This window comes from Miscanthus floridulus, chromosome 3 (genome assembly GCF_019320115.1).
Source record: "Miscanthus floridulus cultivar M001 chromosome 3, ASM1932011v1, whole genome shotgun sequence".
NCBI classification, from domain to species: domain Eukaryota; kingdom Viridiplantae; phylum Streptophyta; class Magnoliopsida; order Poales; family Poaceae; genus Miscanthus; species Miscanthus floridulus.
Genome location: NC_089582.1, coordinates 33,958,809 through 33,972,770, shown reverse-complemented (window position 1 = coordinate 33,972,770; position 13,962 = coordinate 33,958,809). Strand labels below are relative to the sequence as shown.

Genomic DNA, 13,962 nt, shown 5'->3' with positions numbered 1-13,962 from the left:
TGATAGCTGTACTATTAAGAGGGGTGAAACTCATATCGGAATGCGGTTATCAAAGTGCCACTAGATGCTCTAACTTATTGCATATGCACTTAGGATCTAGTGGAATACTAACACCCTTGAAAATGTTTGTGAAAATATGCTAACATATGTGCACAAGGTGATACACTTAGTGGTTGGCACATTTGAGCAAGGATGAAGAAGTTAGAGGTGAAAAGGAGTTAGTCATGCTGGTCACAGAGTGACCGGACGCTGGTCTCTGAGGGACCGACGCGTCCGGTCAGATGTGCCAGTGAAATGCTAGCGTCGGTCAATCGACCGGACGCTGGCTCGCTTAGGCGACTAGACGCTGGCTGCTGCATCCGGTCCAACCGACGTGGCAACACTGCAGACCAGGGTGACTGCCCGGACGCTGGCAGCGTCCGGTCAAGGTCGATCGGACGCGTTCGATTGAAGAAATCCGTTTCTGGACCCTTACTGGAAATGACCGGACGCTGAGCGTCCAGCGTCCGGTCAGTTCTATCGGAGCATCCGGTCAGTGTCTCAACCGTTGAAATCTGACGAACACAGTTGAATGCAGGTGACATGTGGCCGCCATCGGGCGACCAGACGCTGAGGACCAGCGTCCGGTCAACATGACCGGAGTGTCCGGTCAGCCCGCGTTGTGTCCAGTGAAGGGGTACAACGGCTCTATTTCGTGGGGGCATCTATTTAAGCCCCATGGCCGGTTGAAGCTCACACCTTTGGCCATTTTCATTGACATAGCAACCTTGTGAGCTTAGGCAAAGCCCTCCCACTCATCTCCATCATTGATTCTTCATCTTTGTGAGATTGGGAGTGAATCCAAGTGCATTGCTTGAGTGTTTGCATCTAGAGGCACTTGGTGTTCGTGTTTTGCTGCGGATTTCGCTTGTTACTCTTGGTGGTTGCCGCCACCTAGACGGCTTGGAGCAGCGAGGATCGTTGAGCAGAGGGTGGTGATTGTCTCCGGCTCCGATCGTGGTGATTGTGAGGGGTTCTTAACCTTTCCCCGGCAGAGAGCCAAAAGGTACTCTAGTAAATTGCTCGTGGCTTGTGGGATCCTCATCTTGTGTTGGTTGTGCGGCACCCTATTGAGGGTTTGGCGTGTGATGCCAATTAGCGCGTGAACCTCCAAGTGAGTGAATCGCCGCAACAAGGAGTAGCTTGCCGGCAAGCAAGTGAACCTCGGTAAAAAATCATTGTGTCATCATTTGATTCCGAGGTAATTGGTCTACATTGGTATTCATCATTGTGATTGATTGGTTCCTTCCATGACACGGCGGTATAACAATCTTGCTCACACTTTTACATTACCGCAAACTAGTTATTAAGCTCTTTAGTGTAGCTAGTTGTGAGAGCTTATTAGTTTGGTTGGTGTGTCTCTTTAGTTAGCTTTTGAGAGCACACTAGCTTAGCTTAGTGTAGTAGTTATTGTGTGGATACATACAATCTAAACTAGAATTGTGGTAGGTGGCTTACATTTTAGTAGGCTAGTACAACACTTGCTTCGCCTCATAATTGTGTAACCATTTTGTTAAGTGTTGTTGTAGAAATTTTATTAGGCTATTCAGCCCCCCTCTAGCCATTAGGACCTTTCACCTTGTTGAGAGGAAAAATAGAACACTCATAGATATGGCAAGATCTATGCTTAGTGAGTACAATATGAGTCAATCTTTTTGGGCCGAAGCTATCAACACGGATTGCTATTGTAGCAACCGCCTCTATTGTCACCAATTGAAAGAGAAGACACCATATGAACTCTTGAATGGTAGAAAGCCCAACATTGCATATTTTTGGATCTTTGGTTGCAAATGCTATATCTTGAAAAAAGGCACAAGATTAGGCAAGTTTGATAAGAAGTGTGATGAAGGATTCCTACTTGGTTATTCCACTACAAGCAAAGCATATAGAGTATGGAATTTGAATAGTGGTACTCTTGAGGAAGTTCATGATGTTGAATTTGATGAAACCAAGGGTTCACAAATAGAGAATGAGAACTTGGAAGATGTTAGAGGCATTCAACTTTCAAATGCCATGAAGAATATGGATATTGGTGAATTGAGGCCTAGGCAAGTGAATGATGATGAAGATGATCAAGTGCAAGTGCTCTCTAACTCAAATGTGCAAGATGATGCAACTCAAGCTAGTGCAAGTGGATCTCATGATAATGAACAAGATCAAGTGGCTAGTACATCATCTCAACCAATTGATCAAGCAAGTGCAAGCAATCAAGTTCCAATGCTCCAACCAACAAATATTGCAAGGGATCATCCTTTGGGCACTATCATTGGAGATATTTCAAGAGGTGTACAAACAAGATCAAGATTAGCTTCATTTTATGAGCACTACTCATTTATGTCATCCATTGAACCAAAGAAGATAGATGAAGTATTGAAGGATGTTGATTGGGTGAATGCTATGCATGAAGAATTGAATAACTTCACAAGAAATCAAGTATGGGAATTGGTAGAAAGACCAAAGGGACACAATGTGATTGGAACCAAATGGGTCTTTAGAAACAAGCAAGATCAAGATGGGATAGTAGTAAGAAACAAAGTAAGATTGGTAGCACAAGGCTACACACAAGTTGAAGGTCTTGACTTTGGAGAAACATATGCCCCAGTTGCTAGATTGGAAGCAATTAGAATCTTGCTAGCCTATGCTTGTGCCCATAACATAAAGCTCTATCAAATGGATGTTAAGAGTGCATTTCTCAATGGTTACATCAATGAAGAAGTGTATGTTGAATAACCTCTCGGTTTTGAAGATGATGAGAAGCCCAATCATGTGTACAAGTTGAAGAAGGCATTGTATGGCTTAAAGCAAGCACCTAGAGCATGGTATGAGAGATTAAGGGACTTCCTACTCTCTAAAGGGTTTACAATGGGCAAGGTTGACACCACTCTTTTCATCAAGAAGATTGGAAAAGATCTCTTTGTATTGCAAATCTATGTTGATGATATCATATTTGGATCAACCAATCAAGATTTTTGTGAAGAATTTGGAAAGATGATGGCTAATGAGTTTGAGATGTCCATGATTAGAGAATTGAGCTACTTCCTTGGTCTTCAAATCAAGCAATTGAAGCATGGTACATTTGTGAGTCAAGGCAAGTACATTAAGTACATGATCAAGAAGTTTGGCATGAATGATAGTAAAGCAATTAGCACACCAATGGGAACCAATGGCAACTTGGATAGTGATGCAAGTGGAAATATGGTGGATCAAAAGTTGTATCGGTCTATGATTGGAAGCCGGCTCTATGTGACCGCATCAAGGCCGGATGTCATGTTTAGTGTATGCATGCGTGCAAGATTTCAAGCCTCACCAAGAGAAAGTCATTTGAAGGCTACAAAGAGAATATTGAGGTACTTGAAGCATACACCAAATGTTGGTTTGTGATATCCCAAAGGAGCAAAGTTTGAGCTAGTTGATTACTCTGACTCGGATTATGCGGGATGCAAGGTTGAAAGGAAGAGCACCTCGGGCACATGTCAATTATTGGGAAGATCACTTGTTTCATGATCATCAAAGAAGCAAAATAGTTTTGCATTATGAACCGCCGAAGCCGAATACATATCTGTCGGTAGTTGTTGTGCACAAGTACTTTGGATGAAGGCCACTTTGATTGACTTTGGAATCAAGTTCAAGAAAGTGCCGTTGCTATGTGACAATGAGAGTGCTATCAAGTTGACCAACAATCCGGTTCAACATGCAAGAACAAAGCATATTGATGTCCGCCACCATTTCATAAGAGATCACCAACAAAAAGGGGACATATGCATTAAGAGTATAGGCACCAAAGATCAACTTGCCGATATATTCACCAAGCCATTGGATGAGAAAAGGTTTTGCAAGCTAAGAAATGAGTTGAACATATTGGATTTCTCAAATATGTGTTGATGCACCCCCCCCACTTATATGACATGCCTCTCCTTCGAGCAATCAAAGGTAAAAGTTGATTGGCATGACATACATCCTTGCTAAGGACATGTTTAGTGCATCTAGTCATTTCTCAATTTCATTAGGACCTTTTATAAGGTCCATTCATGAAAATCAAATGGATTTGATGATTATATGGTACCACTATTGTTTCTATGCTTGACTTGATCTAGTGGTAGCATATGACATGTTTGTGGGCTTGTAAACCTAGTGTTTAATCTAGAAAATAGGCTCTAAGTGTTTAATTCAACATGGTACAAGATAACCCTTATTTAGAGGTGTGAAGAAGCTTGTCCTTGGATCAAACCGAATTAAATATCTTTGGCAAATGATCTAGATTTAAACCAAATTTGGAAATATGATCCTCACCCCATTGATTGACATTGATAATCTCGACCCTACAAGTGGTATTATCCACATTTTAATCCTTTGTGGTCATTGATGACAAAGGGGAGAAATTACTGTACAAAGATAGTAAAGAATAACAAAGGGGGAGAAATGAAGATATTAGTACATGGGGGGAAAATAGAATGATAAGGGAAGCATTTCACATAGGGGGAGAAATATGACAAAGAAAGGGGATCAATTAAAATTTTGAGCACACAAGTAGGGGGAGCAAGCTCATAAACTTGTATGGTGCATTTGAATGTGCATTTCATATGTTTGCTTGCATGGCACAAGTTTTAAATTCCAATATCCATGCTTGTGTGGTGTATGCTAGTTGTAGATTTGAATGATGAAATGAAAAACTAGTATGCATAGGTTAGCTAATGACTTCATCTCTAGTATTTTCAAATATTTATAAGTGGTATCTAGCTAACCATGGTGCTAAGGATGGTATAATGGTGCACTCCGATTGGTATCATGCTTCAAAGGTCCATCTTTTATACCTTAGCATCATTTGGTAGACATTGCCTCCTATACTTCCTATCTAATCATATGTGCAAGCTACAATCCAAACTCTTAGCACATATGTAGGGGGAGCAATTACTACCATATGGAGTTCATGAAACTTGTCCATATCCTTTTACATATGGTAAATATGCTTGGACAAGCAACATGGATTCAATTGAATTTTAATTCATATCTTTGTATAAGGGTTGTCATCAATTACCAAAAAGGGGAAGATTGAAAGCTCTAATTTGGTTTTGGTGAATTGATGAAACCCTAAGTGCTAACCTAGTTTATCAAGTGATCATGAGATAGGTAGCACAGTCCAAGTGGTGAAGCAAATGAAGATCATAACATGAAGATGGTGATGCCATGGTAATGATCAAGTGCTTCGACTTGAAAAGAAGAAAGAGAAAAACAAAAAGCTCAAGGCAAAGGTAAAAATTGTAGGAGCTATTTTGTTTTGGTGATCAAGACACTTAGAGAGTGTGATCACATTTAGGTTTGACAGCCATACTATTAAGAGAGGTGAAACTCGTATTGGAATGCGGTTATCAAAGTGCCACTAGATGCTCTAACTCATTGCATATGCATTTAGGATCTAGTGGAATGCTAACACCCTTAAAAATGTTTATGAAAATATGCTAACACATGTGCACAAGGTGATACACTTGGTGGTTGGCACATTTGAGCAAGGGTGAAGAAGATAGAGGTGAAAAGGAGTTAGTCTTGCTGGTCACTAAGTGTTCGATCAAGTGTGGCAGTGAAGACGCCAGTGTCGGTCACTGACCGGACGCTGAGGTCCTGCGTCCGGTCCTGTTGTCGGGCAGCGTGCGAAATTGTCACAGTGTGACCGGATGCTGGCTGTGTCCGGTCAAGCATGACCGGACGCGTCCGGTTGAAGAAAAACGTTTCTGGACCCTTACTGGAAATGACCGGACACTGGAGGTCCAGCGTCCAGTCAGTTATGCTACAGCATCCGTTCACGATATGACCGTTGAGATCGGGCGAATGCAGTTGAACAGCGGGGACATGTGGCTGTCATCGAGCGACCGGACGCTGAGGTCCAGCGTCCGGTCAACATGACCGGAGCATCCGGTCACCCCGAGTTGTGCCCAGTGAAGGGGTACAACGGCTCGATTTCGTGGGGGCTTCTATTTAAGCCCCATGGCCGGTTGAAGCTCACACCTTTGGCCATTTTCATTGATATAGCAACCTTGTGAGCTTAGCCAAAGCTCTTCCACTCATCTCCATCATTGATTCATCATCTTTGTGAGATTGGGAGTGAATCCAAGTGCATTGCTTGAGTGTTTGCATCTAGAGGCACTTGGTGTTCGTGTTTCGCTGTGGGATTCGCTTGTTACTCTTGGTGGTTGCCGCCACCTAGATTTCTTGGAGCAGCGAGGATTGTTCAGCGGAGGGTGGTGATTATCTCCGGCTCCGATCGTGGTGAATGTGAGGGCTTCTTGACCTTTCCTCGGCGGAGAGCCAAAAGGTACTCTAGTAAATTGCTCGTGACTTGTGTGATCCTCATATTATGTTGATTGTGCGGCACCCTATTGAGGGTTTGGCATGTGATGCCAATTAGCGCATGAACCTCCAAGTGAGTGAATTGCCACAACGAGGACTAGTTTGCCGGCAAGCAAGTGAACCTCGGTAAAAAAATCATTGTGTTCATCATTTGATTTCGAGGTGATTGGTCTTCATTGTTATACACTCTTGTGATTGATTGGCTCCTTCTTCGACACGGTGGTATAACTATCTTACTTACTCTCTACATTACCGCAAACTAGTTGTCAAGCTCTTTAGTGTAGCTAGTTGTGAGAGCTTGTTAGTTTGGTTAGTGTGGCTCTTTAGTTAGCTTTTGAGAGCACACTAACTTAGTGTAGTGTTATAGCTATTGTGTGGATAGATACTATCTAAACTAGAATTGAGGTAGGTGGCTTGTATTTTTAGTAGGCTAGCGCAACACTTGCTTCGCCTCATAATTGTCTAACCGTTTTGCTAAGTGTTGTTGTAGAAATTTTATTAGGCTATTCACCCCCTCTAGCCATTAGGACCTTTCACTGCCCCCTCCTCTCCCTCTCTTCCCACCGCCGGCACCCCTCCCCCTCCTCTCCCTCCTCTCTCTTCCCCGGCGGCGGATCCGGCCCGGCCGCCCCCTCCTCTCCCTCTCTTCCCCGGATCCGGCGGCCACGCCCTCCTCTCCCTCTCTTCCCCGGCATGGCGAGTGGTGGCGTGGTGGTGGTGGGCGGCGGTGGCGTGTTGGTGGTGGCCGGTGGTGGCTCGTGGCGGCGGCCGTGAAGCCGGGGAGCGGAGGCGAGACGCAGGGGAAGGGCGCCGCCTAGGAGACCGCCGGTGGTGGCTTTTTTTCGAAAAAAATGTTTGTGGTTGTTTTTTTTTCGAAAAAAATGTTTGCCGAGTGTATTTTGGGTACTCGGCGAAATCTTTGCCGAGTGTCCGACAAAAAACACTCGGCAAAGTCTGTTTGCCGATAAAAAATTACCGAGTGTCGTTTGCCGAGTGTGACACTCGGCAAACCCTTTACCGGATGTTTTTTAGGCTTTGCTGAGTGCCAGGGGCACTCGGCAAATCTTCTGATTCCCGTAGTGGTAGCATTACAAACACAAGGCAAACCCCGGATTGCCGCACACCAGGACAAAATAGAAAAGAAAATAAAAGCGGCAGGAAGCACTAAGCTAGATTACAGAGGATTAACGAGCTACCAGCGCACAAGAAGCGCAGACAGACAGACGGCTGAAACCTGCTTCTACCCGAACATCTGCGTCCAGCTTAATTGACGGCAGCAACCAAGCCGGCATGGTTGCGACCTTGTCAAAGACGGGCTGTTCCTATCCTTCCATACTAGCCATGAGACGAGTAGGAACAACGAATCAAAAGCCTTCCTGAAATCCTTAGGGAAAAAAGAGAAAAGTACTATGTCACACAGCTCAGAGCAAGTCAACAGATTAATAGCAAGTCTATGCTATTATTTAGACATCCAATTATGAGCGAAAAATCAGGTATACAAACCCACACCATGTTTCGATTCAGTGGTCTCTTACAGGCTCTAATGCACACAATAGCTAAGCAGGAAATGCTTAACATACTAGAGCCAACGATACTGATCTTTTATTTATAGCACATAGCGTATGGCAGTACTGTTGGCACAAGTGTAGCAAATGTACTTGTGCTGGAACAACTTGAACCCTTGTAGGTCATCATTAGTATCCTTGCCTCTGAACTCAAGCTCCACGCCACTCAGGATAACAACCTCAACCTGAACTGTATCCCGCTCAGAAAACAAGCCTGTTTCCTCTGTGTTGCTCACACCTCTGAAGACCTTAGCAACGGCAAATTGCCTGAGCCCTGGCTGAGGAGCTTAACATTTACTGCCATCCACTCCTTGGGCGTGTGATCAGGCCAGGCAACCAGCGACATTGGTTTGTGATGATCCATGAGCATGTCAGAGAGGCCAGACGCTGCACGAAGGTAACCAGGGCTGCGGAGGGAGAAGCCCAGCCAGAGCTTAAGATCAGCAATGTACTCACCTTTGCCAGTGAAGGGCAGCACCCAGTCACCAGCACGCTTCCATTCACAACTCACTGTGTTGAGGTAATAAGTTCCAATGCCCTCTGCCGCTGAAGACAAGCAGATCGTGTGGCCACTGTCCACCACGGTGCAAGAGCTGATGACGGCTGGTTTGTATTTGTACTGGGGATCGTCGACAAAGGGTGGCACTGGAAGAGATGAAATTGGAACTCGAATGGGGGTCATAGAGGACAGCGGTGCCCACCTTGTTCATGCAGAGGATCCTACCCTCCTTGCAGCGGGAGCCCAGAAGTGAGAAGTAGTCCACATTGGAGCTGCTCCACGTAGTCATGGCGGATGGCAGCTCTTTCAACCTGTCCAGCATCGGCTGCTTATCACCGCTGTTGTCCTGTGCTTCTGCTAGGAACGGCACCACCCGTGCGTCCGCTCTTGACTGGTGGAAGAGATGCTTGGAGACGTCCAGGCGGTCCAGCGAGTATATATCGGTCTTGTAATTGACCGCGCCACGACATTCACGAACCGCCGGATCATCCTCCTCGATCTCGACTTGGGAGCCTAATTCATTCAGACTTCCCCCTAGGCGATCTGAATCTGATTGATACAAAACAAAAGAAGGAAAAAAGAACAGCTTTTTGAGAGATTGATTGAGATTAAACGGCAGATTAAATGAAGGGGAAGAGATGGATGGCACCTCCAGAAAAGCCTATCTTCGTACAGGAGCCCGGTTTGGAGAAACTGAAGGGAGCGGCGACGGAACGGGTGTAGAAGACAACATATAACCATTCGAATTTCCTCAAGTGTCCCTGTAACTTGAAAATTTCCCACAAGTTATCCGTTCAAACAATCAAATAAATAAAATGGCGTCACTCCAACTGCAACGTAGCATGTTCTTGGGACTCAAAATTACATCCCTGACGAATTTTGTATCTTGTGCGGCAGCGATTGAATTGAACTTTTTTTTGAGGGGAGATTGAATTGAACTTGGACCATAACTTTTTTTTCTAAACTGCAGTGTGTGCACAAAGGTGTACGAAGACATGAATTAGATGCCACAGAATTATGGCAGATACAGACAGAGTGAAACGTGTTAGAACCTACACAGAGAATCTCTACACTCTAATCCTGAGCCAAGCTCTAGCAAATCATAAAGCCACGTCATCTACTTTTGATTGGACGTTGGATTCGTTTTTAACGGTGGATATTTGGTCATAGAGCTCACCAGCTGGCACTCATCTAGAAATTACTAGCACCATCGCCTAGCAGCGATTGCCCTGTTCGTTTGGCTTATAGGCCATATTTTTTTCGTCAACAAATAATATTTTTCTCTCACGATAAATTAGCCAACCGTACTTTCAGCCATGGCTTATCAGCCAAACGAACGGGGCAAATTCCCATCTTTCTCAACTGAAAAGAACGATTGACTATCCTGCTTCTCATTTCCATCTGATTCTGTAGCAAGTCTCTCCAGCTTCCTCACAGATTCCCAAAGCCATGAACTTCAATATTCTAAGCCTTTAAATAATCTCTTTCAGTACTATATATGCAACGCCGAGAGAAAGGAACCGGCCACACAGCCTACGCACAGCATATGCAAAGAAAAAAGATCAAAAGAGAAATCAATATGTAAATCAAATAGACGACACCTCAAATGACTAAACAAACTGAAAATTAGCAGCACCATATAGTCTCACCGCTGGTCCCTGGAACGTACACATGACTGTTCTCAGCACGCCACGCAACAGCCAACACAGAAGCCTTCATACTCCAGTCCAAGGCTTAGGGTTTATGCCCATGACCTATTACGAAGCTCACGTACGGCTTAACACCGTTAGTTCTAAGGGTTCATACTCCAGTCCAGTCCAAGGCAAGGTTTATGCCCATGGACCTATTACGAAGTTCGCGTACAGCTTAACATCATTAGCCCATCAAACTAATGGAAGGGCTAAGAAACCAAATTAAAGAAAAATCGTTTTAGGGCCAAATAAGCAAGTTCGAGAAAAAAAGAGCCAAGAAACTAAGCAGCACTTTTTTTGGGCCAAGAAAATAATTTCCTCTTTATTTAAATATTTCTAAAGTTTATTGATTGCCTAAGATGTGAACGATTGACGCTAAACTAACTGAAGATAGCAATTTAAACTGTTGATGGCCTTATGGTTAATAGTGGCGACACATATCAAATATCATTGAGGTACTAACACCAGAGCTACTACCTACTAAGAATTGAGGGTAATCCTAAATACTACATAAATGGTAACATAGGGTAAATCAACCGTATAGACACGCGGCAAGGCCGCGTGCTATTTTCTAGTCCTTACCTGTTCTTGGATATTCATGACAAAATCTGGAAAAGTTATCCGTAGAAATCGATGCATAGCTTGAGTGAAAAAAAAGTAGGAATTGGAAGAATGTTGGTAAGCAATACTGCGTTGGGGAGAACTGCCTGCGCAATTGGCCGACCTTAATCAGCACCTCCATGTGGCGAAAGAGGTGAGAGGGTGATGAGGGACTTGCTGCCACCAACGACCCATAGCCATAGTCGTTGCTGGAGAGGGATAGCCAGGTAGTATAAGACTGGACATAACTGACCGAAGATTGAAGCAAACTATTTGAGAAGTTTTTGGTCATTAGTTTGGTCTGAGTTTATGCTACCCGAACTTTTTACGGTTAGTTTGGTTATATGCATTGATCAAAAAAAAAGTTTTGGTTATATGCCACGGAAAACTGAACTAACCAAACATTTGGACTATGTTAACATAATGTGTACTTTGATCTATTATTAGTGATGTAATATTCATTCTAGCAGGCAAGGGTGGTGCAAATGATATAGAGAGAATCTGTTTAGACTAGTTCAAATCCGTACGTATCCGAGTCCGGATATTCAACATCTAATAGCGTATCAGTATCCGAATACTCAATCACATATTTACGATGTCGATATACATTTGTATCATATCCAACAATCCGTATTTTTATCGAAATCCAAGAAACATTGTAGCTATCTGTATTCGTATCCGTAGTTATCCGACCATATCCGATTTGAACCCTTGTTCTCAACGACGAACATGTCGAGAGAGCAGGGCCGGCCCTGAGGGGCTGTGGCGGGTGCGACCGCCGAGGGCAATCATCACTAGACTTGCAGAAACCTCTAAATCTCTCCTTATCAGAGTGCGTTGTCCCTAATTGAAACTCCTCATTGATTGCAAATTGTCGCACTGCCAACCTGAACTCGTCCATTGATGGGTACATCGTACCAAGATCCATTTGTGGGTGGTCCTTATCATATGAAATAACCAACTCAGTGGGTATGTCATCATTATTAGGAATCACAGCATCATCTTCATGACTACCCTCCTCAACCATTACACGATCATGTGATGTAGCTACCTTTCCTGACTCCTCGTCTCTCAAGCCTAAAAACACGTACATCTGATCTTCACTCAAAAGTTCGATTCGTCCTTCCTCATCATGTGTTTCCATGATCTGCGAGCTATCCCAATCAACTGGTGGCATAGTTTCCACAAATTCTAAATCGGACCTGACAAATCATATTAACTTCATCAAACTGCACTTCAGACAGGAATTGGGAGAATAGGAGTACAGTCGTTCATCGCATACCTATGTACGGCAGGCAGTGGGGTTGGCCTCGGCGCGTTGTGCGGCAAGGCCGGAATCGCGACAACGGGCAGCAGGGCTCTTACCGTAGCGATCAAGTCCCCCTCAGCGATGGGGTGTGCTACGGCATCAGGCGGAGGCAGCATGTCGGGCCGCGGAGGCACGTCGCACGGCACGTCGCACGGCGGCGGCGTGTTGGCCGGCGGGGTCATCTCGAGCGGCGGCGGCACGTCGTCCGTGGAGAGCCAGCTAGGGCTCGCGTGCTGGAAAGAGAGACGGCGGCAGAATGTGTGATACGCATAAATTTGTTTATTCTATTATATGGGTATGTGCACATGCAGTCACACGCAGGCAGCCAGCGCCCACGCCTGCAGCGGCGACCAGCGCTGTCCAGTGCCAGCAGATGCGGATGTTACGTGAAATTAGCATCTTAATTAGCAAGGGGCACTTTTGTCCAGATTTTAGGAGAAATAAAGAGAAAGAAAGAGAAAAGGTAAAATGATAAAGAAAACAAGAAGCAATTGTTTTGGATGCTATTTTTACGAAAACAATGTTTCGGATGCTTGCGCATTGTTTAGAGGGCTAAAAATGCAATTTTCTCCATCGCCTCCTCCTGGTTCATCGAATCGAGCTTAGATCCAGGCATCCAGCGACCTCAGGCACCTGTGCAGCGGTGTGCAAGTCGAGCAACTCTAGCTAACCACGCGACGAGATAAGCGGCGGCGGCGCTGACTGCCAGTTACTACTGCCCGCATGGCGAGGCGCCTACGGCTGCCTATGGGGCGGCGCAGCTTTGTGGGGCCACCGATGGTAGGCGGCGGAGGCTGCTGCTGCTTAAGCTCGTCGATCCAGGGGTTCTCGACGCTCGGCCCACGCGACTAGACGCCACGCATCGAGACGGACGCGGCAACTCCCGTGGTCCTCGCGGCATGGCGAGCACCAGCTCCCGCGGCCCTCCGTAGCGCGGCAAGCCGCGCGACTATCTGCGGTTGCGTCTTCATCATCGATCGATCTCCACGATGTCAGAATCCGAGGTGCAGTCCCTGGCTCCCCTCGCCGCCTCCATGCTTCTTGCTCGAGCTATCCCATCGTAACCCACCCTCCCCACTGGGATACATTTGGTGGGATGAGAGGCCATCCTATCCCATACCCAAACCTCCACTGTATCCCAAACCAATGAACCAAACATGGGTTATGCAGCTATTGGGTTATGATATCCCTATCCCACCTTGCGTTCAAAAAAAAAATATCCCTATCCCACCCGCTGTATCCCACAAACCAAACGCCACCTAAGTGACATAGTTAGAATTCTTTGGCATAATGCTTCCCAAGTATCATACAGGAATTGATGTAGTTACGTGTAATAAAATAAAAAATGATGCACTCATTCAGTCAAAAGAATTATAAGGGAATTCGTGTTCAGGCTTCTCAGTATGTCAATAAATGTGCAAATGGAATTATGCGACACTTCAAATGTAGAAAGGGAAAACTCCTGTCTATGCTATGGGTCTTGGTGCTGTATGCTGGGCCATCTGGAGGATTAGGAACGCAGTTTGTTTTGATAATGAGAGGGTCAAATCTCCTACTGAAATTATCTGTATGATGTGTTCTTTTATTACATATTGGGCAGGGGTCCAGAAGTCTGAGCTGGAGAAGCAGGTTCTTCAAGGTGCGGAGACCATCAAGGCGATTCCATCAGAAACATATGAAGACAAGCGCAAGAAAGGCAGATTGTGCCGTATGCTGGTCAAGCCTAAGCTGCATTGGTTAGTTCAGCCTGCGTGCTGCTAAGGCCGAGAGCCATGTAATCAGAACCCTCGTTTGCGTTTCAGTTTCTTTGGAGTGTGGATGTTTTGCTTTTGGCTGGTTTTAATCCCCCGATGGCTGATCCCTGGGTGATCAGTATCGGGGTGGCTCTTTCTGTTACGTTTTACTTTCTGAACGATG

At 45.1% G+C, this 13,962-nt stretch overlaps 1 pseudogene; it reads right to left on the bottom strand.

The window, feature by feature from the left end:
* Positions 1 to 8,178: 8,178 nt before the first annotated feature.
* LOC136543493 (uncharacterized) lies at positions 8,179 to 8,934 on the bottom strand (annotated as a pseudogene).
* Between the last annotated feature and the right edge of the window lie 5,028 nt (positions 8,935 to 13,962).